Source organism: Rattus norvegicus, chromosome 11 (genome assembly GCF_036323735.1).
Source record: "Rattus norvegicus strain BN/NHsdMcwi chromosome 11, GRCr8, whole genome shotgun sequence".
Taxonomy (NCBI): domain Eukaryota; kingdom Metazoa; phylum Chordata; class Mammalia; order Rodentia; family Muridae; genus Rattus; species Rattus norvegicus.
Window position 1 is genome coordinate 57,179,163 of NC_086029.1, and position 26,126 is coordinate 57,205,288.

General features: G+C 41.6%; 1 protein-coding gene and 1 pseudogene across 3 annotated transcripts in view; one reads left to right on the forward strand and one right to left on the reverse strand.

Annotated features, from left to right (window-relative positions):
* The first annotated feature begins 2,523 nt into the window (after positions 1-2,523).
* Tmem45a (transmembrane protein 45A) overlaps positions 2,524-26,126 on the forward strand; it is an 86,945-nt gene continuing 63,342 nt past the window's right edge. For 2 of the 3 annotated variants that reach the window (XM_039087884.2, XM_039087886.2), the window contains exon 1: positions 2,524-4,066. The gene's annotated coding sequence lies outside the window, so the exon portion shown is untranslated. The remainder of the gene's footprint in view (positions 4,067-26,126) is intronic. The other variant, NM_001350002.1, reaches the window with a different exon arrangement.
* Tceal9-ps1 (transcription elongation factor A like 9, pseudogene 1) lies at positions 16,836-17,487 on the reverse strand (annotated as a pseudogene).

Below are 26,126 nucleotides of genomic sequence, written 5' to 3' on the forward strand. Positions count from 1 at the left end.
AAGACACATGCTCCACTATGTTCATAGCAGCCTTATTTATAATAGCCAGAAGCTGGAAGGAACCCAGATGCCCTTCAACAGAGGAATGGATACAGAAAATGTGGTACATCTACATAATGGAGTACTACTTAGCTATTAAAAACAACGACTTTATGAAATTCTTTGGCAGATGGAAGAAATTAGAAAATATCATCCTGAGTGAGGTAACCCAATCACAAAATAACACACATGATATGCACTCACTGATAAGTGGATATTAGCCCAAAAGCTCAGAATACATAAGATACAGTTCACAGACCACATGAAGCTCAAGAAGAAAGAACAAAATATCCTTCTTAGAAGTGTCCTCTTCAGTCCTTCTTAGAAGAGGGAACAAAAATACTCACAGGAGGAAATATGGAGACAAAGTGTAGAGCAGAGACTGGAGGAAAGGCCATCCAGAGACTGCCCCACCTGAGGATCCATCCCGTATACAGTCACCAAACTCAGACATTATTGTGGATGCCAAGAAGTGCTTGCTGACAGGAGCCTGATATAGCTGTCTCCTGAGAGACTCTGCCAGAGCCTGACAAATACAGAGGTGGATTCTGGCAACCAACCATTGGACTGAGCACAGAGTCCCCAGTGGAGGAGTTAGAGAAAGGACTGAAGGAGCTGAAGGGGTTTGCAACCCCATAAGAAGTCCAATACCAATCAACCAGAGCTCCCCTGAGGGGAATGCCAGGGTGGGTAGGCAGGAGTGGGTGGTTGAGTGGGGGAGCACCCTCATCGAAGCAGGGGGAGGGAGAAGAGGATGGGAGTTTCTGGAGGTGAAACAGGGAAAGGGGATAACATTTGAAATGTAAATAAAAAATATCCAATAATAAAAAAAAAAGAAGTATGGCCTGAGAGGAGGTGAGCCACCAACTCGGAAACTCTTTAAAAGTTAACCTTTTTATTTTGAGGTAGTTGTAGATGTACAGGTAGTTCGTTGACATAAAGGAGATGTCATGGATCCATCTCCAGTTTATTCCAGCTTCACTCCGCTGAACTGTGCTGTATCCTAGCACAGGCAAGTGACACAATGTTTCCATTACTATAAACGTTCCCTTGGGTGCCTTTTATAGCCACACTCACTTCCTTCCAGCCCTCACCTTCCTTAAACCTGAACAACCACTCACCTGCTATCGGTCTCACAGCTTTATCCCTGGAGAACCTCACTTCAGCCCAACCAGGAAGCATGCGGACAACTATCTCGATCTTCACCTTGGAGAGCTTTTTTATACACACCTATTAAAAGTTGGAAGTTCTCCGTTACTCCCATTTCTCTGGAGTATTTATGGTGCTGAGCTTTGCTAAGTCCTTGTCTCCTTGATAATTTATGACTTTATTTTAGTCTATTGATAACATGGATTATACTGATTGTTCTTTGATTTTTTTTTGAGTACTGAACAAGACCTACATTCCTGAGAAAACTCCACTTTGTGTGTGTCTGTGTGTGTCTGTGTGTGTCTGTGTGTGTCTGTGTGGGTGTGTGATTCTTTTTATATATTTCTGTATTGCATTTGCTGCTATATGGTTAAGGAGTTTTGACTTCTTTATCTTGCCATAGCCTAGCTAGTAAGAGCCAATGGTAGGATCCGCGTAGGGCTTTCCTGAGTGAATGTGAGTGGGCTGCAGTTTCTTACTGCTTTTCAGTTACAGCAAAGTGGCTATTAAACAAAGTATTAAAGCATTCTTTTTTAAATCTACACTTCTCTTTCTCTCACCCTTCCTATGGAAGGAGCTAACACTGAGTTTACTATAGTTCCCCCCGCCCATACATTTCTATTCCTGTTTGCATTTTAGTTACTTACTCTGCAGTCAGCTTTCCGATCACCATGACAAAATATGCAACTTAAAACTAGGAAAGGTTTATTTGACTTAAAGTCTCAGAGCTTTCAGCCTTAATACTCTTGGGGCTAGGATGAGGAGGAATATCATGGCTGAAACGCGTGGTAGAGGAAGTCGGCTCATGCCTAGTCAGCAAAGAGAGACTAGAAAGGGCTGGGGACAAATACATCCTTTAAGACCATGCTCTACCACAGCCAAACATTGGATGGAACTTGGACACTCTTATGGAAGAATAGGAGGAAGGATTGTGGCCCCTAGGGGGATAGAAACTCCATAGGAAGACCAACAGGGTGAACTAACCTGAACCCTTGGGGCTCTCAGAGTCTGAACCACTATCATACACAGACTGGACCTAGACTCACTCACATAGAGGAGGTGTGCAACTTGGTCTTCATATGGGTCCCAAACAACTGGAATGGGAGCTATTCAAGTTCCGAAAGCTGTTGCCTGCATGTGGGATATGTTCTAGCTGGGCTGCCTTGTCTGGCCTCAGAGTGAGAGGAAGCACCTAGGCTCCCAGAGACTTGAAATGCTAGGGTGGAGGTGTGTGCAGAGGGGCTCCCACTTGCTCAGAGTAGAAGGGGAGCAAGGATGGGGGAAGGATTGTGAGAGGGGATGACAGGGAAGGGAGACAGTAAACGGAATGTAAAGTGAATAAGTTTATTTATTTATTTTTTAAAAAAGGTAATGCTTCACAGTGGCCTAACTTTTTTCTGTCATATCTTGACTTTGATGGTTCTACTTTCTCAGGCTTTAATTCATGTCCTTTGGGGACATTCTAGGTCCAGACTGACATCTTCAGCTTCAAGTTCAAGTTAACCTACAGCCTCACCATGATGTGGCCCCTTGAATGCTGAGATTCTAGTGTGTGTGCCTTCTGTCAGCCTTCCCGAATTTCTTCATGCTGACTTCGGTATAAGTCTAAGAGGGCTAGTTATGTATTGCTCTGGGAAATCTACATTCCTGCAAGCAGAATCTTTTTTTTTTCTTTTGTGAGGAGCCTGTCCTAGTAGTCAATAAACGTGGTATCTGTTAACGGTAATTTATAAAAAGCAAGTTTATCCTTGGTGATCAGCCCATTATGAAGCAGCTTTCCATGAAAGGAGGAGGACCGTTGACCGATTACAAATAATTCTGAGAGCTGAACACAGGACACAAATGACTTCAATGACCTCATACAGAATCAAAACATGCGTGGTGCGATTCTATAGTTCTAACAGGTCAAAATGAGAGTTCTTGTCTTCCCAAGAATTACTCCTGTCCGCAGGAAAGCAAACCTCAGCGAGTAAACCTCAAGCATTTTTTTAAGCACCCACCCAGGGCTTCTCTCTGGAAACGACCACATTTCTGATTTAGTAAAAGGTCCATTATTCCTGAATCTTTAGAATACTGGTTCCCCAATTAGTTCTCTTCAACTCCTACTTTTCTCTCACCAGGGAAGGTGTGGATAGGAAATCTTTGAGGCGGGACTGGACCGCCCTTTTGGAGGCGTGGGTAACGCACTTCTTCAACCCCTTCTTCGACCCCCTTAAGCTACTGATTCCATTCCTTGCCTCAATCGGTAGCGATTCCTCTGTTTAAACAAACTAGTTCCTTACAAGGCCTGCCGTCAAGGAGCGAGGGCAGGGGCAAGCTCCGAGTTCTGGCGATTGCTCCAACCACCACTCCCCAGACCCCGTTGCCACGCAGTGCCACATCAGCGACTGCACAGCGTAGAGCGCCCAGCTAAATTCTTTTCTAGGAGGCGAGTAGCCTAGTGGGCGGAGGCAGATTGAGCCCACAGGAGTGGCAGGCTGCTCCACCAATCGGTAACCAGGGAGGAGGCTTTGCCTCCAACCGCAGCCACAGCCAGTGCCCCGCCGGGAAACCAGATGAAGCACATCTGGACAGCTGTGCCGAGAAAGTTTGTGGGCCCTTTCCAGGCCTGCCACCAGCAAGGCACGTCCCCCACGTAGCCTCCTGCTAGCCACTTACTACTTAAATATTTTTTTTTCCCAAGAAGCAATCAGCAACCCAAGCTTGAATCCTTTTCTTCTCCCCTATTTGAGGCGAGGCCACATCACATCAACACAGTTTAATTTTCATGGGGCTTTGCGATCAAAAGAACAGAAACGGCAACAAAAGTCCAGCTGCCTTCTGATCCTAACTGACAAAGTGGGGACCCAGTAAGGTGTGAGTAAACAGGCCAAGCTGGGTAAGTTCTGAAGACTTGGGGACATCCTCCTCCTTGTCCTGCTGAGCTCTCTAGCCTGCACCTTTGCTCTTCTCCACAGACTTCTGTTTGTTAAGGGGAGAAAAACATCTCACGCTGGGAAAGACTGCAGGGACATCGGGCTTCTTCTTCTTTTTTTTTTTTTTTTCTGTTTTGTGGAAAATGTTTGGTTTGCTATTTAAAATTGACGAGGGTTGGTGCTAGTATAAGGTTTCTTGAGAACAAATTTTTGACTGGTGTTTTGTTGTAAACCTTTCTTCATCCCAAAGTTAAATAATTCTTATTCTTATTCTTACTCCTCCCCCTCCTCCTCCTCCTCCCCCTCCTCCTCTTCCTCCTCCTGTCCTCCATTCCCTATTTTGATAGATGACTGAGAAAACTCTCTGATGTATTTGGAGTTAACACAACGTTTGACAAATTATTTACAACTTGAATGACATAAAAGATTTACCAGATCTTTCACTTAAGTTTGAATGTAGTTGAAAGGGCAAATATCCTAACTCAAAAAGGGAGAACCAAATTCCTTTTAGATTATTACCACAATAATTAAACAAGTGATAGACCGCTCGACGTGTCTGCAATCCTATAATTACATAATTAACCTGTTGTTCCATCAAAAACAGTATCCATGGTGTTTATTATACGTGCGCTATTACAGAGGGCTCTACTGATTTAGCAATGAGGTGGTGGAAAATGCTGACCTCCTGGTGGGTGGCTCAAGGCCCATTCCTTCTGAAAATCTATGATTTCTTCTGTCTGAGTAATGTGTTTCGAAGTTCAGAGTAACAGTGCATGCTGTTTACTGTTTGGGGAAGACTTCCCTCAAGTAGATCTTTAATTTCTGGCTCTTAAAGCCCTGGGTGGGAATTTGGAGCAAGAATGATTACTTCTAGAGCATGTTTTGGTCCACAATTACAGAGGATTTAGGGATGCTGGGTTAGAACGACATTATCGCAAAGAGGCAATGAGAGCTAGCTTGTCTCCATCCGTTCATAGCTTCATGGTAGATCCCCATCTGCTCCCCAATTTTCTCCTTTATAATGTGTGGATAATAAGTGATCATACATATTGATAGGGTCTAGAGTACTGAGTGAAAACATGCCAGTTGTTAGGCCAGCCTTGCTTTGCTGCCTTTCATTCCTTTTTGCCTTCCTCCCTGGCCTCTGTGCATCAGATTCTTCAAGCAGCATTCCGACTTCCCTCCTAGAAACCAGGGTTTATCCAGTTCCGCACACTTGCTAGCCAGGTGTGACATACGGTTGTGAAAGAGAAAGCATCATGTACGGACAGCAAAGGAGAACTGGTGGGGGCCTTAGAGATATAGAAGGTTCTGGGGTGCAGATGATAGAAAAGACTATCTGAATGTAGGTTGGTTTCTTGGAAACACTGCCGTGTCTGGGAAGGGGTTTTGCCAGTTTGTTTTATGGGGCGGTGTGGGGAGGGGTCATAGGGGTGGGAGAGCATCTAGGAGCAAGGCAAAATATGGCAAAGGTGCAACTAACTGCTAGAGGGTGTGGAGCTGTCCTTGGAGCATTGAGCAAATCTACGAGAAATCGTGTGTGTGTGTGTGTGTGTGTGTGTGTGTGTGTGTAATGGAGGTAAGCTTCTGTTGAAAGTGCGAGCACCCTAAGAGGGGTTGGGTTGTCAGCGAAGGAGAGTTTGTGAAGTAGATTGATGTGGGCCTGGGAAACCGAAATGACACCAGTGCCAAGTGGTGGCTTAGTGAAATGATACGTCTCCACAGCTCACCCAACATGCTCGCCTCTTGCAGCCGGGGTGGGCTAGGCTAGACGCTCAGCAGGACATGGCAGTGTGAACACCTGGCAGCGATGTCTTCCAGCTCTGTTCTAGTGTTCTGGTACGCTGGGCTGTTATTTTTCATTAACAAAGGCCACTTTGAAGTCTTTGACAGGCGTGTGATTGCTAGAACCTTGCCCTGTTCTCATAATAGACCTAACATGTGCAGGTAGATCTTTAGCACCCTGTTAATAAAAACCATCTATCGATATGACATATATGCAAGTGAAGGGTCAGGTTTGAGTTCTTGTCCCTTCCCTCAATGACATTGTGCCTGCTGACCACCTGCCTGACCTCAGGCAAGATGCTGAATCATTATGACCCTGTGATAAAAATCTGTGGAATGATCGTCAGGGTCTTTTTCCATTGGGTGGTCATATATTCCTCTCCTACTAGTTTTGGAAGAGTCTATTGTGCACAGATGGCTATTTGAGACATCTAGCTATTATTTTTGATCATTTAACAGTTAGCAAGTGTTCTGAGTATCCAGCTCATGGTATTGTCTCAGAAGGAAACCTTTTGAGGGTTGCTACCCCACAGAGGCACAGGTAGATTAAAATACTTGCCCACAACTCATAGTAAATAAGAGGTAGGCATAGAGTCTAACACCAGACCCTCAGGCTTTAACCATTAGGCTACACAGTCTTAGGTATATGAGAAACTGGCTCTTCCTCCTCCTCCCCCCTTCTCTCCTCCTTCTTTCCCACTTTGTTCTCTTTCTTATTTTCTACTTCCTCCTCCTTTCTTAGTTGTAGGGTTTTGCTCTTTAGCTTAAGCTGCTTCAAATGAAAATTCTCTTGTCCTACCTTCCTGAGTCCTGGCATCAAATGCCCACCACGCAAAGTTTCATTGTTCTAGTGTGTGGTTGGAAGAATCAACTAGTCAGTGAAAAGAGGAACACTGGATCCAGGTTTGCACTGATTAAATTCGAAGAGGCCCGAGTAGAAACAAGATTAATTATATTTGTACATGAAATAAGTTTCATTGGAGGCAAACATCTGTCTTCTTATCTTGTTTGAACATAGCTCAACTGTAGTATTCTGGATTTAAAGTACACACTCAATGTATATCAGTTGGTGTCAATTGGTTGATTATCTGCATTGAAAACGGACCTAGGAGATGACTGGTGTATTACTGAGTTTTTGGGTGTAGAAGCACAATCCTCTTTTTTTATCCTTTAGAGTACCTAGCTCTCGATCACCCCCAAAGCTTCACAAGAACGATTTGCAAGCATACATCCCAGCCAGAGGACTGCATACACTCTTTATTCATTTGTCAGAAACTCCTTGCCATGTCATTTGTCAATTAGCCAGTTAGCAAGTGGAATGAAAGAAATTCTGAGCCTGAATAACTATTAAAAGGCCCTTGAATCAGGTTATAGGGGCCATGGCCTCTCTTCTCCCTCCATTCTGCTCCCAGATTTACGTCGAATAGGTGCTTTCCTCTAAATGCTGTTGCCACGAAGTACTGCACCATCAAATGCAAAAATCAACAGAGCTAAGCATTCATCAGCTGAAGCCAATGTCTCAGCTTCCGGAGCTCTGCTTTTACAGGTGTGCACAGCCACACCCAGCAGGGCCGAAAGCTGAGCAGCCAACACACAACCTCCTTTTCACAGTTAGGTCTTACTCTTTCAGACTTTCTCTACAAGTCTCTTTTCAGCTTAATTAAAGGTTCTAAGTGGGACTTCATCATACTATTCTGGCTTTGCTTCAACAAAGATCTCAACAATATATACTATACACACTTCAACCTGACAGTCGAGGCACAGAGATCTTCACGAGGATTATCTTGTCATGGAGAAAAGATGTTGACACGCAGATGACAACTGTTCTTTTTCTAAGGTCATCCTGGCATCCAGAGAAGCTTGTCTCATGGGGTTTGTGTGCATGGTTTCCTCTCAGACTGTTTGTTGATCTGTGAACCACTTGTGTAAAGTCACCTTTGGCTTTCCAGAGCCAGCTATGGACTTTTACACTTAGCTGTCTCAGGAAAACCGTAGAAGACAATGAGTCTTTTCTCCCAAACCACCCATCACCACTTTGGACTGGCCTGTGCAAATGCCTTCTTGTTCTTGCTGTCCTGAGCAGAGATGACTGTCCTCTGTGGATTTTTTTTTTCAAGAGAAAAAATTTAAAGGTGATGAGTTAGAATAAGGTAGTAATTTCCTGACAAGAAACAAAGTGACTTTATCTGTACCTTTCTCTATTATGCCTGAAATTCCACAGGTTCTAGAAAATATTTACACTATTATACATGATTCTCTTTAATAGACAGAAAATAGATTTTTTTTAGAAAAATGCTATGCCTATGAAAAATGATCTCCTGAAAGGAAATTGTGCCAGACTCTGATTTCAGCCTCTTTTGGTTGGTTAGCCTTGTCACCTCCAAAAGATTACACAGTTCCTCAGACTATTCTACAGACTAGCACTATGGTATTAACACAGCTGTTGAGTTTCCAACTGGTGTTCTTATAAGTGAGCTGGTACCCTTTCTCTCAGCACTTAGAAATAGGCCAATAGGCCCTGTTGGAGGAAAATTCCATCCAAGTTCCTAGTTAAACAAATAAATGAACAAAATTAAATCAGACCTCTTCTGGGATGTTTACAGAGGGTACTTTTCAGCCTGCAGCTTCCTTCCTGTGTCTACTCACTCACTGTTCCAGCCCTGATTTATGCTGTGCTCTTGTTAACTCCAAGCTTCACAGCCAATATTCCTGAGTGCTGTATTTACTTCTTGGGAGTAGTAACCTGTGTAAGAAGTTTCCCTATTCATTCTTGATGACCTGAAAGTAAAATTAGCCCATTTCTGGTTTGAATCATCAATCAGTTGCCAAACTAACACTGTTCCTTTTGTGTAAGGACTGTCTATCTTTGACCCAGAGTCTATCACAAAGTATATTTTCTGTAATGAACATTTGTAGAGGATTTTTAATCCATCAACATGGCTATTCTGATCTCATCTAAGGACCTTTCAGTCTCTGTGATCTGGCCGCAATGCAGACACACCCTTAGTACACACCTTTAATCCTGGCTGGAACCCTTTTATACACACCTTTAATCCCAAACAATGAAATCTAATTTAGGGACAGACAAAGTGAGAGTTAGAAAGGAATTTGATGGATGAGTCAGAGATAGGATACACCCAGCTCTCAGAAGAAAAGCTGTTTAAGAACAATGCAGGGAAAAGTGAATTTGAATTAAATTCAGTAGAAGAATTGAAATCAAAAGTTCATGATATGTAAGATTTCACAATTTCAGATAAATATTTCTTTTACAAAAGACATTGGTGCCTTAAATATCCCCAGAACAGTAAATTAAAATATTATACCAAATTTACCCACAGCACATCTTACATGCATAGACATAGGGCTACGTCTTACATGCATAATGCTTTTCTTCCTTAGTAAGATTGTGGGCTTGTTGGTCCCTATTTCTTCCAGTCACTATGAGAATGAAGTGGTATATAGTGCTGGCCTTTGTCTACGCTGTTTGCTCTAGAACTAGACAGTTGTGTGGCCATGCTTGCTATGATGTGTTTACTTCACAGAAAGACACATGTGTGATTACTGTGTTTGTTAACCTTAGATGGTAGACTCTTGCACGCACACTTGGAAAATGATGTATTGAAACGTGGAGAGAGTAAGGTTTCTACGGTCATACAGTGGCTAATTCAGAATTTCAATCTAAGGCTAACAAGTATTTGTGGGTATAAGGACAAATGTTTAGAATGCACTTTGGGATAGTGCTAGTTTAATAAAGTTATAGGCTTTCCTTCAAGGTCCGTGACTTCACTAGCCCTGGGTAATTACCTAGGTTACCAGTATCATCCCAGCATTCACTCTTGTTGAGCAGGTCTTAAGTTCAATTAAAGAGCTGCTGGCTACCACCAAGTCATGCATACCAGTACTTCACCCTTAGGGTTATTGGACCCTGGTGGTTGTTGTGATTCATAGGCATCATAGCTGGGTAGGGCTACGTTGCTTGCTTCCCTCCTTTGGAAGCCTGCCTGGTGGCATGGAAGCAAAGCCTCAGAGGGAGGTTTTCAAGTCAGTTCCAGGGGATTTAGCTCAGTGGTAGAGCGCTTACCTAGGAAGCGCAAGGCCCTGGGTTCGGTCCCCAGCTCCGAAAAAAAGAACCAAAAAAAAAAAAAAAGAAGAGCGCGTGCTCCTAACCGTCAAGTCAGTTCCAGCTCTGGGGCTTCTGGTCCCTGTGTCTAAAGTATGTGGTTTCTGCCCTCTTCCACTTTGCTCACTAGGTGTCCCCAGTATTAATACAAGTGTTCAGGCTTTGGGGGAAAAGTGGTTAAAAGAACAAACAGTGATTGAGGATATGATACACACTTTTGTTTATTCTTCCATCTATTAGATCAGTGGTCCTCAACCTATGTGTCATGACCACTAAGACAGTGAATCTCAACCTTCTTTTTTTTTTAATTTTATTTTTCTTGGCTATTTTATGTATTTACATTTCAAATGTTATCCCCCTTTCCCCCCTCTCCCATTCCTGCCCCCTGCTTCTATGAGGTTGCTCCCCATCTCACCCACCTACTCCAACCTCAACACCCTGGCATTAACCTACATTGGCGAAACGAGCCTTCACAGGACCAAGGGCTTTTCTTCCTATTGATGCTGGACAATTCCATCCTCTGCTACATATGTGGCTGGAGTCATGGGTCCTTTCATGTGTACTCATTGTTTGGTGGTTTAGACCCTGGGAGTTCTGATGGGGTCTGGTAGGTTGATATTGTTGTTCTTCCTATGGTGTTGCAAAATCCTTCAGCTCCTTCAGTTTTTTCTCTAACTCCTGCATTGGGCTCCCCTTGTTCAGTCCAATGGTTAGCTGCAAGCATCCTCATCTGTATCAATAGGGCTCTGGCAGAGCCTCTCGGGAGACACCGACATCAGACTCCTGTCAGCATGTACTTCTTGGCATCAGCAATAATGACTGGGTTTGGGGGCCACATGTGGGATGGATCCCCAGCTGAGGCAGTCTATGGATGACCTTTTCTTCAGTCCTGCTCCACTATTTGTCCCTATTCTTTGTCCAGTGATTATTTAGTTTCCCTTATAGTAAGGACTCAAGCATCCACATTTTGATCTTCCTTCATCTTGGGCTTCATATGATCTGTGATTTTTTTTCTTAGATATTCTAAACTTTTGGGCTAATATCCACTTATTAATGAGTACATACAATGTGCAGTCTTTGTGACTGGGTTACCTCATTCAGGATGGTATTTTCTAGTTCCACCCATTTGCCTAAGAATTTCATGTAGTCATTATTTTTAATAGTTGAACAGTACTCCATTGTGTAGATGTGCCACACTTTCTGTATCCATTCCTCTGTTGAAGGACATCTGGGTTCTTTCCAGTTTCTGGCTATTATAAATAAGGCTACTATGAACATAGTGGAGCATGTGTTCTTGTTATATGTTGGAGAATGTTTTAGGTATATGCCCGGGAGGGGTATTGCTGGCACCTCAGTGCAATTTTCTGAGGAACAGCCAGACTGATTTCCAGAGTGGTTGTACCAGCTTGCAGTCTCACCAATGATGGAGGAGTTTTCCTCTTTCTCCACATTCTCACCAGCATCTATTGTCACCTGAGTTTTAGATATTATTCATTCTGACTGGTGTGAGGTGGAATCTCAAGGTTATTTTGATTTGCATTTCCCTGATGAGTAAGGATGCTGAACATTCTTTTAGGTGCTTCTTAGATTGGGTATACCTCAGTTGAGAATTCTTTGTTTAGCTGTGTATCCCATTTTTTAAAATAGGATTATTTGATTATCTGGAGCCTAACTTCTTGAGTTCTTTGTATATATTAAATATTAGCCTTTTATCGGATGTAGGATTGGTAAAGACTGTTTCCCAATCTGTTGATTGTCATTTTGTTCTACTGACAGTATCCTTTGCCTTATAGAAGTTTTGCAATTTTATGATGTCCTGTTCGGTGATTCTTGATCTTAGAGCATAAGCCATTGGTGTTCTGTTCAGGAAATTTTCTCTTGTGCTTATGTGTTCAAGGTTATTCCCCACTTTCTCTTCTCTTAGCTTCAGTGGGTCTGGTTTTATGTGGAGGTCTTTGATCCACTTGGACTTGAACTTTTTACAAAGAGATAAGAATGGGTCAATTTGCATTCTTCTACAAGCTCACCTCCAGTGGAACCAGCACCATTTGTTGAAAATACTGTGTTTTCCATTGAATAGTTTTAGCTCCTTTGTCAAAGATCAAGTGACCATAGGTATGTGGGTTCATTTCTGGGTCTTTAATTCTATTCTATTGCTTTACCTGCCTGTTTCTGTATCAATACTGTGCAGATTTTTATTACAATTGCTCTGTAATACAGGTTGAGGTCAGGGATGGTGATTCCCCCAGAAGTTCTTTTATTATTGAAGATAGTTTTCAACATCCAGGATGTTTTACTTTTCAAATGAATTTGCAAATTGCTCTTTTTAATTCTATGAAGAATTGAGTCAAAATTTTGATGGGGGTTGCATTGAATCTGTAGATTGCTTTTGGCAAAATGGCCATTTTTACTATATTAATCCTGCCAATTCATGACCATGGGAGATCTTTCCAGCTTCTGAGATCTTTGAAATGTTTCTTCAGAGACATGAAGTTCTTGTCATACAGATCTTTCACTTGCTTGGTTAGAGTCACACCAAGGTATTTTAGATTATTTGTGGTTATTATGAAGGATGTCATTTTCCTAATTGCTTTCTTAACCTGTTAATCCTTTAAGTAGAGGAAGGCTACTGATTTATTTGAGTTAATTTTATAGCCAGCCACTTTGCTGAAGTTGTTCATCAGCCTTAGTAGTTCATTGGTGGACTTTTTGGGGTCTCTTAAGTATACAATCATATCATCTGCAAATGGTGATATTTTACTTCTTCTCTTCCAATTTGTATCCCTTTGACCTCTTTTTGTTATCTAATTGCTCTGGCTAGGACTTCAAGTACTATACTGAATATGTAAGGAGAGAGTGGGCAGCCTTGGCTAGTATCTGATTTAGTGGGATTGCTTCAAGTTTCTCTCCATTTAGTTTGATGTTGGCTACTGGTTTGCTGTAGATTGCTTTTACTATGTTTAGGTGTGGGCCTTGAAATTCCTGATCTTTCCAAGACTTTTATCATGAAAGGTGTTGAGTTTTGTCAAGTGCTTCCTTAGCATCTAATAAATGATCATGTGGATTTTTTCCTTGAATTTGTTTATATAGTGAATTACATTGATGGATTTCCATATATTGAACCATCCTTGCATCCCTGAGATGAAGCCTACTTGATCATTATAGATGATCATTTTAATGTGTTCTTGGATTCAGTTGCAAAAATTTTATTGAGTATTTTTGCATCAATATTCATAAAGGTAATCTATGTGATGTTTTCTTTCTTTGTAGGGTCTTTGTGTGGTTTAGGTATAAGAGTAACTGTGGCTTCAAAAAGGGAATTGGATAGTGTTCCTTCTGTTTCTAATTTGTGGAGTAGTTTCAAGTGTATTGGTATTAGGTCTTCTTTGAAGGTCTGATAGAATTCTTTAATAAACTCATCTGCTCCTGAAGTTTTTTTGGTTGGGAGACTTTTCATGACTGCTTTTATTTCTTTAGGGGTTATGAAACTGTTTAGATGACCCCAATTTAACTTTGGTACCTGGAATCTGTCCAGAAAATTGTCCATCTCATACAGGTGTCCCAGTTTTGTTATGTATAGGCTTTTGTAATAGGATCTGATAATTTTTTTTATTTCTTCAGTTTCTGTTGTTATTTCTTCCTTTTCACTTCTAATTTTGTTAATTTGTACACACTCTGTGTCCTCTGATTAGGATGACTAAGGGTTTATCTATCTTGTTGATTTTCTCAAAGAACAAGCTCCTGGTTTTGTTGATTCTTTTTATAGTTCTTTTTGTTTCTACTTGGTTGGTTTCAGCTCAGAGTTTGATTATTTCCTGCCATCTACTCTTCTTAAGTGAATTTGCTTCTTTTTCTTCTAGAGCTTTCAGGTGTGCTGTCAAGCTGTTAGTGTATGCTCTTTCCAGTTTCTTTTTCCAGGCATTCAGAGCTAAGAGTTGTCAATGAGTAGAGCATTGTTCAGCTTCCATGTGTATGTGGGCTTTCTGTTGTTTTTTATTGTTATTGGTCTTCTTTTTGCTTTGTTGCAAGATTACTTTCTTGCCTTTTCTAGGGTATAGTTTCCCTCCTTGTGTTGGAGTTTTCCATCTATTATCCTTTGTAGGGCTCGATTTCTGGAAAGATATTGTATAAATTTGTTTTTTTTTTTTCATGGAATATCTTGATTTCTCCATCCATGATAATTGAGAGTTTTGCTGAATACAGTAACTTGGGCTGGCATTTATGTTCTCTTCTGCATGACATTTGCCCAGGATCTTCTAGCTTTCATAGTCTGTTGAGAAATCTGGAGTAATTCTGATAGGTCTGCCTTTATATGTTACTTGACCTATTTCCTTTACTGCTTTTAATATTCTTTTTTGTTTAGTGCATTTGGTGTTTTGACTATTGTGTGAAGGTAGGGATTTCTTTTCTGGTCCAATCTTTTTGGAGTTCTGAAGGTTTCTTGTATGTTCATGGGCATCTCTTTCTTTAGGTTAGGGAAATTTTCTTCTATAATTTTGTTGAAGATATTTACTAGCCCTTTAAGTTGGTAATCTTTCTTCTCTTCTATACCTTTTATCCTTAGCTTTGGTCTTCTCCCTGTGTTCTGGATTTCCTGGATGTTTTGGGTTAGGAGCTTTTTGCTTTTTGCATTTTCGTTCACTATTGAGCTAATGTTTTCTATGACATCTTCTGTCCCTGAGATTCTCTCTTCAATCTCTTGTATTCTTTTGGTGATGCTTACATCCATGACTCCTGATGTGTTTCCTAGGTTTTCTATTTCTAGGGTTGTCTCTATTTGTGATTTCTTTATTGTTTCTATTTTCCTTTTTAGATCCTGGATGGTTTTGTTCAATTCCTTCACCTGTTTTGTTGTGTTTTCCTATAATTCTTTAAGGATTTTTGTATTTCCTCTTTAAGGCCATCTACCTATTTACCTGTGTTCTCCTATATTTCTTTAAGGGAGTTATTTATGTCCTTCTTAAAATCCTCTGTCAAGGCCCATACATATACAGCCACCCAATTAGACAAGATGGATGAAGCAAAGAAGTGCAGACCGACAGGAGCCGGATGTAGATCGCTCCTGAGAGACACAGCCAGAATACAGCAAATACAGAGGCGAATGCCAGCAGCAAACCACTGAACTGAGAATAGGTCCCCTATTGAAGGAATCAGAGAAAGAACTGGAAGAGCTTGAAGGGGCTCGAGACCCCAAAAGTACAACAATGCCAAGCAACCAGAGCTTCCAGGGACTAAGCCACTACCTAAAGACTATGCATGGACTGACCCTGGACTCTGACCCCATAGGTAGCAATGAATATCCTAGTAAGAGCACCAGTGGAAGGGGAAGCCCTGGGTCCTGCTAAGACTGAACCCCCAGTGAACTAGTCTATGGGGGGAGGGCGGCAATGGGGGGAGGGTTGGGAGGGGAACACCCATAAGGAAGGGGAGGGGGGAGGGGGATGTTTGCCCGGAAACCGGGAAAGGGAATAACACTCGAAATGTATATAAGAAATACTCAAGTTAATAAAAAAAAAATAAAAAAAAAAAAAAAGAAATGCATGCTGAAAAAAAAAATCCTCTGTCATCATCATGAGATGTGATTTTAAACTCAGATCTTGCTTTTCCAGTCTGTTGGGATATCCAGTATTTGCTGTGGTGGGAGAAGTGGATTCTGATGATACCAAGATTAATCTTGGTTTCTGTTGCTTAGGTTCTTGATCTTGTTTCTAGCCATCTGATTATCTCTGATACTAGTTGGTCTTGTTGTCTCTGGCTGGAGCTGTGGGCCTCTGAGCCCATGAGCCTGTGAACCTGTGATCTTTGGAGTGAGAACACTCCTGGCAGACCAGCTCTCTGCAGGCAGGTTTTGTGTCTGAGAGCTGTGGAACAGCCAAAGCTCTGAGTGCAGATGGAGACTGCAAGGCGATTCTCCACCTTGTTAATGTTAAGACCCTTTAATAAAGTTCCTCATGTGTGGTCACCCCCAACCATAACATTATTTTGTATTAGATCAAACATGGACAAGCATTTCCATCACTGCCTGTTGGGCAGTGAGAACCTTTCACTAAATTCAGAATGAGCAACATGTGAGGTTTAAAAGATCCCAGAAAAGCTCTGGCCAACCTAGCTTTAGTTATAACCTGATGCTCCTCTGGCCACCTTCGTGCGAAGATGCCTCATGTCTCAGAAGTGCTTTTAGACTGTTTGTTTCCTTCAGAAAATACAGGACTTCAGACAGCTCATTCCAAATGCCTCTGAGATTGGGGAATAAAATGAAGATAGTCCATTATAGTTACCTTGCTCCCATTGGGCAGGATTGTTTACAAGGAAGCATGGTTGCTGTTGTCCAGTGCTTATAGTCAGTTTCCTGTGATTATAGCTTTGGCCTTTGATGATTGCCATCCAGAGAATCTTCTGTATGGAAGCAACTAGGACTCTCACCTCATCTCATCACTGTGCATGCCTGCAACAAAAATGCCAAGGTACCAGGTACAGTCAAAATGATTCACTGAGCCACAGAGAGCCATGGCTTCTAGAAATCTTACCTGCCAGTAGTTTGGACCTTTTTTCTATTGTCTACTCTGATGATTACTGGACTCTTGGAAGATGATTCTTTTGTCTTTTTTTATTTTTAGTTATTAGATATTTATTCTTTTTTAGCAAGAATAATGCATGTTCATTTTAGAAATATGGTAAATACAAATAAAGAGAGGAAGATCATTCATCTTTCACAAGTTTATATGTGCATATATGTAACATACCCTGTCTTTCAAAATATGATATTCCCATATTATTTTTTTTAGCAAATCAGTAAAGCTTTTCTATTAAAAGCCAGAGACATATAATCAACAGTAAGATACAGACAACAAGAGATATAGCCAAAGCCACTAACAGCAACAGATTCAATGCAGGAAGATGGGTAAAGGTCTTAGCAGGAAAATGCTAATCAAAAGAAAGCTAGATTGCAGTGGTAACAGCAGATAAAAAGGAAACCAAGCCAAGCTACATTAAATAGGGGTAAGGATAGCTTCGATTGGCCTTCCAACGCATCACTATTAGTTTGTTTCTCACTCTCCTGATCTCACCTAGCTTATCCACATCTCTAAACACATCTTCACTGCTCAGATGCCTGGTGTGTATATCCTCCTTAAAATCCTGAAGAGACTGAAGCAGTCTCTCCCAAAAAGTTTCTTCTGATTTTTTTCTCTTCTTCTGGTTCCTCCTCTTCCGCTGGCTTTTCCTCAGGCTTTGGCTCTTCCTCAGGCTTTGACTCATTCCCCTTTTCTAGATTTCCTTTCAGTTTTTGGCAGGGTTTCCTCTTGTGTATGCTTCTCTTCCTCCTTTGCTGCTTCCTGCCAAATACGTGAATGCAATTATTACAGGTATGAATCTGGTCGTTTTTTTTCCTACTTACTTTAGCGTGGAGTGCTACAAAGAACAAACCTGCTGAATTCAAACAAGCTGTCTCCTCTTGCCACTGGCCTCTCACACCGCCATCTACAAGGCTGAAGGGAGCTGGTACCCAGAAACAAGGACTGGGCTCGATTCTTTTGTCTTTTGTTAATTAATTGTCATCACAGTGGCAACTCCTATGTTTTAGTTTTGAGCAATTTATATTTAATATTAATATTAAGTAGTATATATCAGTGTGCTTTTTTTGTCAAATTCTAGATGACTCTGAGGTAGGTGGTTCAAGGTCTTTTCTTTAAAGATGGTTAAAGGAGTATTTCTGCTCTGTAATATTCATATTCAATGAAAACTGGGCTGACTTTTAAAGCATTTCCCTTCTACTACAGATAAGTAACATAGCTAGATTTATCTTTGGTTTGTTATAATTAAAAATATGTCAGTGGTTTCTATGACCCTGGTAATGAAGCACTGAAGAAAACCCATAAACTGAAGAAAACTCATAAAGCAAAAGAGATGTGAATTCTCCCTGTTTCAGGTCTTTGCCTGGAGAGATTATCTTAGGGAGAAACGTCTCAGAACAGGTAGAGTTCAGATTTCTTGAGCTAAACATTGGTGAGGAGAACTTGAGGGAGAATGAAGATGACTAGAATTAGAACAGAACATTTGAAGTGGAGAGAGCTTTAGAGAGAAGGGGGGCGGAGCTTAGACTCCTTAGGGGATTCCTGGGAGGAATCAGCATCATATTGTTGAGCAAAGGCTTTTGAGGAAACTAATGATATACCAGAATTGAGGGCTGCTTTGGTGTAGGTGTCAATGTATCCTTTACAAATTCAAATTGTGGAAATTTAATTCCCAGTTCTGTATGTTAATGTGGCAGTAGGTCCTGTAAGGAAGTGATAAGGATTAGGTGAAGTCATAAGGGCAGGGCCTCTTAATGGCATTAATGGTTTCATAAGGAGAGGAAGAGGTTGTACCAGCTAGCATGTTGTCTTTTTATAAGGCATTGTTCTCTGGTCATTAGGAGGAAGCATAACTATTACCTTCTTACCTTATGGTTCGGGCCTGTGAGGAATAAATTGCTTTTCATTATATACTAGTTAGACTTAATCATTTAGAGATAACAACATCAAAGGGAATCAAGGATGTTGCCCATCCCAGTCATACTAGAAGACCCCTAATCCATGAGTCTATGGGGTTAGTCATACATGACAACAAATCATAAAGTAGTAACTTCCTCAAGAATCCAACTATTTCTAGTCACTTAGTCTTATTTTTAATACTTATATGAGTTAAAAAAAATTACTCCCAATTCAGGTAAAATCCACAATGTCTGGCACCTCAAAACAGTAAATCAGTTGTGTTTAAAGAAAAAGTCACTACCTAGCCACCCTCAAGGAGTATTTCCACAAGTGGAAGTATTTCCACAATTAATTGACTTCAGTTTCACATTTTGTATAAACAAGACAGAGACTGCCAGACCATTGTCTGTGTAGATATTTGCTTTGGCTTCTGAGGAGGAGTTTGTCTTTGATATCTATCATTGTTTAAGCAAAAATATTTCCCATATTTGAAACCCGTCCATTGGATTACAGCAAGTTAAACGCAGTTAAGTTATTACCCAACTACATGATATTTTCTGAGTAACAGATAGTAAAGTTTAGTAGGAGAGGCAGCACTAATCTTCTGAGGCAAATGAATAAGACTCAAAAGTCATAGTAAGGGCTACTATGGGGAGGTAGGGCTATCATACATCATATACCTATTAGACATCTTAGTAGGGCTAAGGTTCAGAGTCTTTGAACCCCAATATGGTACATGGCAAAGTGAAGAGGGCCACATCCCATTCGCATGGTGGTGGTGGAGGATGACAGTCAAGGACGTTTTCATTATCAGAGGTTAGGGTCTATACAGGTCCTTGTCTGAACAGCAGGTCTTCAGTCCACAACTGAGCTCTGCAGGTTGAGCTTGGCTATCTCTTCTCTCTTTATAATTTTGACAGCTTTTTAACTTGAGTCCCTGGGCTGTGTGTCTGATTCACTCCTCCCTAACCCCGAAGGTCAGCATGACATTCTCTAACCTCTGCATATCTTTGTTAAGACATTCCCTGCCAGAACAAGTTTTGTTCAGATTGACACGAACTGAGCCCAGACATTCTTTTCCACTCTGCTTGTGCAGAAGTGGGAACATTTTCCTTAAAACTTATTAGATTCTTGTTGACTAGAAAATGCGTTTGTATTGAAGCTTCAACTAGCATATCACAATGGGGTGTCACTATCAGTATGTAATCAACACTTGACTCTTGGAGAAATTCAGACTGAAGGAAAGGGTCAGTCTTTGTGAAAATTGTTTTCCCACCAATGGTCCAGGAACACTGGGACACTCCCAGTGGCAACTGCTATGGAAAGGGTAGTCAGATGGTGCTGAAGGAATGTGGGGAGAATGGAAGTGAGTATTATCATCACAGGGTTAGAATAGTTCACTTGATTCACCCCCAGGGTCTAATAATTGCTACAAGACCCACAACCCCAGGCATAGTTGCTTAGAATTTTATTTTCTTCCCATAATTATGTACTGGAGGAGGCTCTAGCTTGCTTTTATTGCTATTGTTGTTGTTGTTTGCTTGTTTGTTTGCTTGCTTTTTGTTTTTCTTTCCAAGAGAAAGGGACCATGAGAAGAGATTCAGAGGCTTGCAATTCTGTCCCATGAGTTCAGGACTGTTCTCTGTATCTCGGGACGTGTCTAAGAAGGTGGAGCCAAGGACAGGTTAGACTGTGGAGAAATGCACTGAAACTTGATATAATCTATGTGGTGCTAATTATGAAAACTCTTGCTGGCCTTGCCTCTTATAATTACGTTTTTGTGGGGGTGACATGAAAAATAGGGCGTGGTGAGTGAGTGAGACTGTTTAAGATAAACAGCTACGTGCTAAGTGGTTCTCAGAAGGGAGATGGTATTGCCTGAGGATTTAGCCTGGCTGTGGAAAAAGAGTCAAGAGCATTTTACTTTACCACAGCCCCTGCTTGCTGTCTGCCTGCCTCCCTCCCTCTCTCCCCCTCTCCCTCCCTTCCTTCTTCCCTCCCTTCCTTCCTCCCTCCCTTACTTCTTTCCTCCCTCCCTTACTTCTTTCCTTCCTCCCTTTCTCTCTTCTTCCTTCCCTTCCTTCCCTTCCTTCCCTTCCTTCCCTTCCTTCCCTTCCTTCCCTTCCTTCCTTTCTTTTTCAATGTGCACATGAAGTTTTAATTATTTTCTTTTTTACAATATATTAAAGCCTGGGCATAATAAGAAGAATACTAAGACAGTATTTTTTAGGCTTGAAACTGAAATTCTAATACAAGTTTGACAAGACAAATCCAATTAAGCCAAACTGTTCTGGCAATGTGATGACTTGTAATTATTATTTTTGCCTTACCTAGATGTCATCCACTTACCACTTACCACTTCCCACCTTTCTTAGACTTATTAGCCTACTTACTGTGGGCTATTTTCTACTTAATGGAAGCTAGGTTCTTCCTTCTTCTCTCTCTCTCTCTCTCTCTCTCTCTCTCTCTCTCTCTGTCTCTCTGTCTCTGTCTCTGTCTTTTTGAAATAAAATATATAAGTAAAAGACCAATAAGGACCTTCTGGTCTGAACCTGTGTCCTGAGCAGACCTTGGGCTCTGTCTCCACACCCAGTCCCACAACACCCAGAGGGAGTCCCACTCCCAAGTGCTCTAGCATGCCCAGGATCACAGGTAAGAGGCCACAGCTTCCCCAGGGCCCAGAGTAACTGGGTCCCCAGGATCCAGGTAGACAGGAACCCCTGCCTAACCAGTGACATGGGTTCCTTCCGATCTGAACCTGCACCTGGAGCAGATCTGGGGCGCTGGCTCTGCATCCACTCCCACAGCACCCAGAGGGAGCCCAACTCCTAGGTGCTGTGTAACACCCAGGATCACAGAATCACAGAGGCTCAATTCTCAAGACATGGGACACACCCAGGAGCACTGGAACTCTGACACACTCAAGATCACAGTTAAGGCCAAAACGTCTTTCCCAACACCCGGCATAACTGGGACCCTCACAGGAACCAGGGAAACACGAATCCTTGCTCAGAGAGGCACAGGTTCCAATGCCCAGAGCAAAGTCAGGGCTCTGGCTCCCCACCCACTCTTGCAACACCCAGAGAAAGCTTGACTCCTAGGAGCTCTGACACAACAGAATCACAAGAGCTTGGTCATGACAGGATTTCAGGATCCCAGTTGCAGCTTGACTCCCAGAAGCTCTGACACACCCAGGATCTCAAGATCACAGGATCCCAGAATGACAGGATCACAGAGACAGCTGGACTCTGAGGAGTTCTGACACAACCATAATCACAGGAGGGACAGGCTTCAGTCAGAGACAGCAAGGGCAGATAGCACTAAAGCTAACCAGATGGTGAGAGGCAAGAGCAAGCAAGAACCTAAGCAACAGAACCAAGGCTAATTGGCATCATCAGAACCCAGTTCTCCCACTACAGAAAGTCCTGGATACTCCATCACACTGGAAAAGCAAGATTCTGTTTTCAAATCACATCTCATGATGATGATGGAGGACTTTAAGAAGGACATAAATAACTCCCTTAAAGAAATACAGGACAACACAGGTAAACAAGTAGAAGCCCTTAAAGAGGAAACACAAAAATCCCTTAAAGAATTACAGGAAAACACAACCAAATAGGTGAAGGAATTGAACAAAACCATCTAGGATTTAAAAATGAAAATAGAAACAATACTGAAATCACAAAGGGTGACAACCCTGGAGATAAAAACCTAGGAAAGAGATCAGGAGTCGTAGATGCAAGCATCACCAACAGAATACAAGAGATAAAAGAAGATACCATAGAGAACATTGACACAAAAGTCAAAGAGAATGCAAAAAGCAAAAAGCTCCTAACCCAAAACATCCAGGAAATCCAGGACGGGCGGTGAGAAGACCAAAGTTAAGGATAATAGGTATAGAAGATTCCCAACTTAAAGGGGCAGTAAATATCTTCAATAAAGAACCTCCCCAACCTAAAGAAAGAGATCCCATGAGCATACAAGAAGCCTTTAGAACTGCAAATTGACTGGACCAGAAAAGAAACTCCTTCTGTCACATAATAACCAAAACACCAAATGCAGAAAACAAAGAATATAAAAAAAAGCAGTAAGGAAAAAGTAACATACAAAGGCAGACCTATCAGAATTACACCAGATGGATTGGGGATTTAGCTCAGTGGTAGAGCGCTTGCCTAGGAAGCGCAAGGCCCTGGGTTCGGTCCCCAGCTCCAAAAAAAAAGAACAAAAAAAAAAAAAAAAAAAGAATTACACCAGACTTCTCACTAGAGACTATGAAAGCCAGAAGATCCCAGGCACATGTCATACAGACCCTAGGAGAACACAAATGCCAGCCCAGGCTACTCTATCTAGCAAAACTCTCAATTACCATCGATGGAGAAACCAAGATATTCCAAGACAAAACAAATTTACACAATATGTTTCCAGAAATCCAGCCCTACAAAGGATAATAAATGGAAAACTCCAACACAAGGAGGGAAACTACAGCCTAGAAAAGAAAGACAGTAATCTTCTCTCAACAAACCCAAAAGAAGATAGCCACACAAACATAATTCCACCTCTAACAACAAAAATAACAGGAAACAACAATAACTTTTCCTTAATATCTCTTAACATCAATGGACTCGATTCCTCAATAAAAAGATATAGGCTGGATAGGTAAACAGAATCCAGCATTTTGCTGCATACAGGATATGCACCTCAGTGACAAATACAGATATAACCTAAGAGTAAAGGCTGGAAAAAAAATTTCCAAGCAAATGGTACCAAGAAACAAGCTGGAATAGCCATTCTAATATCAAATAAAAGTCAACTTTCACTCAAAAGTTATCAAAAAGGATGAGGAAGGAGATTTCATACTTATCAAAGAAAAAGTCTACCAAGATGAACTCTCAATTCTGAACATCTATGCTCTGAATGCAAAGGCACCCACATTCATAAAAGAAACTTTACTAAAGCTCAAAGCACACATTGCACCTCACACAATAATAATGGGAGACTTCAACACCCCACTCTCAGCAATGGACAGACCATGGGAACAGAAACTAAACAGAGACACAGAGAAACTAACAGAAGTTATCAACCAAATGTATTTAACACACACACACACACACACACACACACACACACACACACACACACACACACACACACTTTCATCCTAAAACAAAAGAATATACCTTCTCATTACCTCATGGTACCTTCTCCAAAAATGACGATATAATTGGTCACAAAACAGGCCTTAAGAAGATAGAAATAATCCTATGCATCCTATCACTAATGATTCCAGATCACCACAGGCTAAGGCTGGCCTTCAATAACAACAAAAGCAACAGAAAGCCCACATACACATGAAGCTGAACAAGGCTCTACTCAATGATAACTTGGTCAAGGAAGAAATAAAGAAAGAAAATAAAGACTTTTTAGATTTAATGGAAATGAAGGCACAACATACACAATCTTGTGGGACATGAGATTATATCTCACACCAGTCAGAATGACTAAGATAAAAAACTCTGGTGATAGCATATGCTGGCAAGGATGTGGAGAAAGAAAAACACTCCTTCACTGTTGGTGGGACTGCAAGCTGGAACAAGCAGTCTGGAAATCAGTCTGGAGGTTCCTCAGAAAATTGGACATAGTACTACGTGAGGACCCAGTTATACGACTTTTGGGCATATACCCAAAAGATGCTCCAACATATAACAAGGACACGTGCTCCACTATGTTTATAGCAGCCTTGTTTATAATAACCAGAAGCTGAAAAGAACCTAGATGTTCTTCAACAAAGGAATGGATACAGAAAATGTTCATTTACATAATGGAGTACTACTCAGCTATTAAAAACAATGACTTCATGAAATTCTTAGGCAAATGGATGGATGGTACTAGAAAATATCATCCTGAGTGAGGTAACCCAGTCACAAAAGAACACACATGGTTCTGCATTCACTGATAAGTGGATATTAGCCTAAAATCTCAGAATACCCAAGACACAATTCATAGACCACATGAAGGTCAAGAAGACCAAAGTGTGGATGTTTCAGTCTTTCTTAGAAAGGGAAGAAAAATACTCACAGGAGGAAGTATGGAGACAAAGTATGGAGCAGATACTGAAGGAAAGGCCATCCAGTGACTGCCCAACCTGGGGATCCATCCCATACTCAGCCACCAAACCCAGTCACTATTGTGGATGTTAAGAAGTGCATGCTGACGGGAGCCTGATGTAGCTATCTCCTGAGAGGCTCTGCCAGAGCACGGCAAGTACAGAGGCAGATGCTCACAGCCAACCATTGGACTGAGCATAAGGGCCCTGATGGAGGAGAAAGGACTAAAGGAGCTGAAGGTGTTGCTATCCCATAAGAACAACCAACCAGACCCCCAGATCCCATGGGCTAAACCACCAACCAAAGAGTACACATGGGGGGGACCCATGGCTCCAGCTGTATATGTAGCAGAGCCTTATCTGACATCAGTGGGAGGAGAAGCCCTTGGTTCTGTGAAGGCTGGATGCCCCAGTGTAGGAAAATGCTAGGGCAGGGAGGCAGGAGAGAGTGATTGGGTGGGTTGGGGAGCACCCTTTTAGAAGAAGGGGGGAGGGGATGGGATAGGGGGGTTTCTGGAGGGGGAACTGGAAAAGAGGGAAACATTTGAAATGTAAATAAAGAAAATATCCAATAAAAAAAAGAAAAAAAGACCAATAAGATACAAAATAATCAAATGAGGCATTATAGACAAAAAAAAAAAAAAAAAAGAAAGAAAAAAGAAAATAATAAACAGAACAAAACCCAAAACAGAATAAAAGAAAACAAATAAACAAAGAAAAACCCTCCAAAAAGTGCCATTGGGTTTGTTTTATGCTGGCCATCTACTGCTAGCCATGGAGCCTACCCAAGTATAGCTTGTACATCCACTGATAATCCATTGACAAAAACTAATTTTTCCTTTGTGAGCTGTTGTTAATTGGAGATCACTTCTGGGTCAGGGCTGAGGTCTCATGTCCACTTCCCCTCTCAGCACCGGATCTCCTGTGCAGGCCCTGTGCACGTCACCAGTCTCTGTGAGTTCATATGTGAACCAGTGTTCTGTCTGGAAGGCATTGTTTTCTTGGTGTCTTACATCCCTACAGACTCGTACGGTCTTTCTTAACCACCGTACTCCAGTCTTATTTCCTTAATCCACTGGTTTCTCTTTCCTATGTTCTCATGCCATTTCCCAAACCTGTTACCTTCTGTTGGTGATTTCCTACAGGTCCTATTCCTGTAGAAACTCCACAAAATTCTCAAGAGACTCTGACTGATGCCTTCTGCATTTGTGTGAATTGTGTATTGGATGTGAAGGAGAATGTGTACACCTTCCTTAGTTTACCTGAAATTAAGAAGACCCCCACCCCTACCTCACCCCCATTACATTTTTAAGTGATGTAGATCCTGAAAAGTTAGGGATGGAGGGAGTTCAAGTAAGGAGTAGTTTGATTTTGAGGTACCCTTGATTCATACCCAGAATTTAGTCACTGAGGAGGGTACCCATTGTAACCCCACTGTAAACGTGGACGTGTCAGCTCTGAGGTTGCACTTCTTTACAACTACGTTTCGGTTCCTTACCCACTACTGGTGATGATAAACCATGGAACTCATTGACAGACTTGCC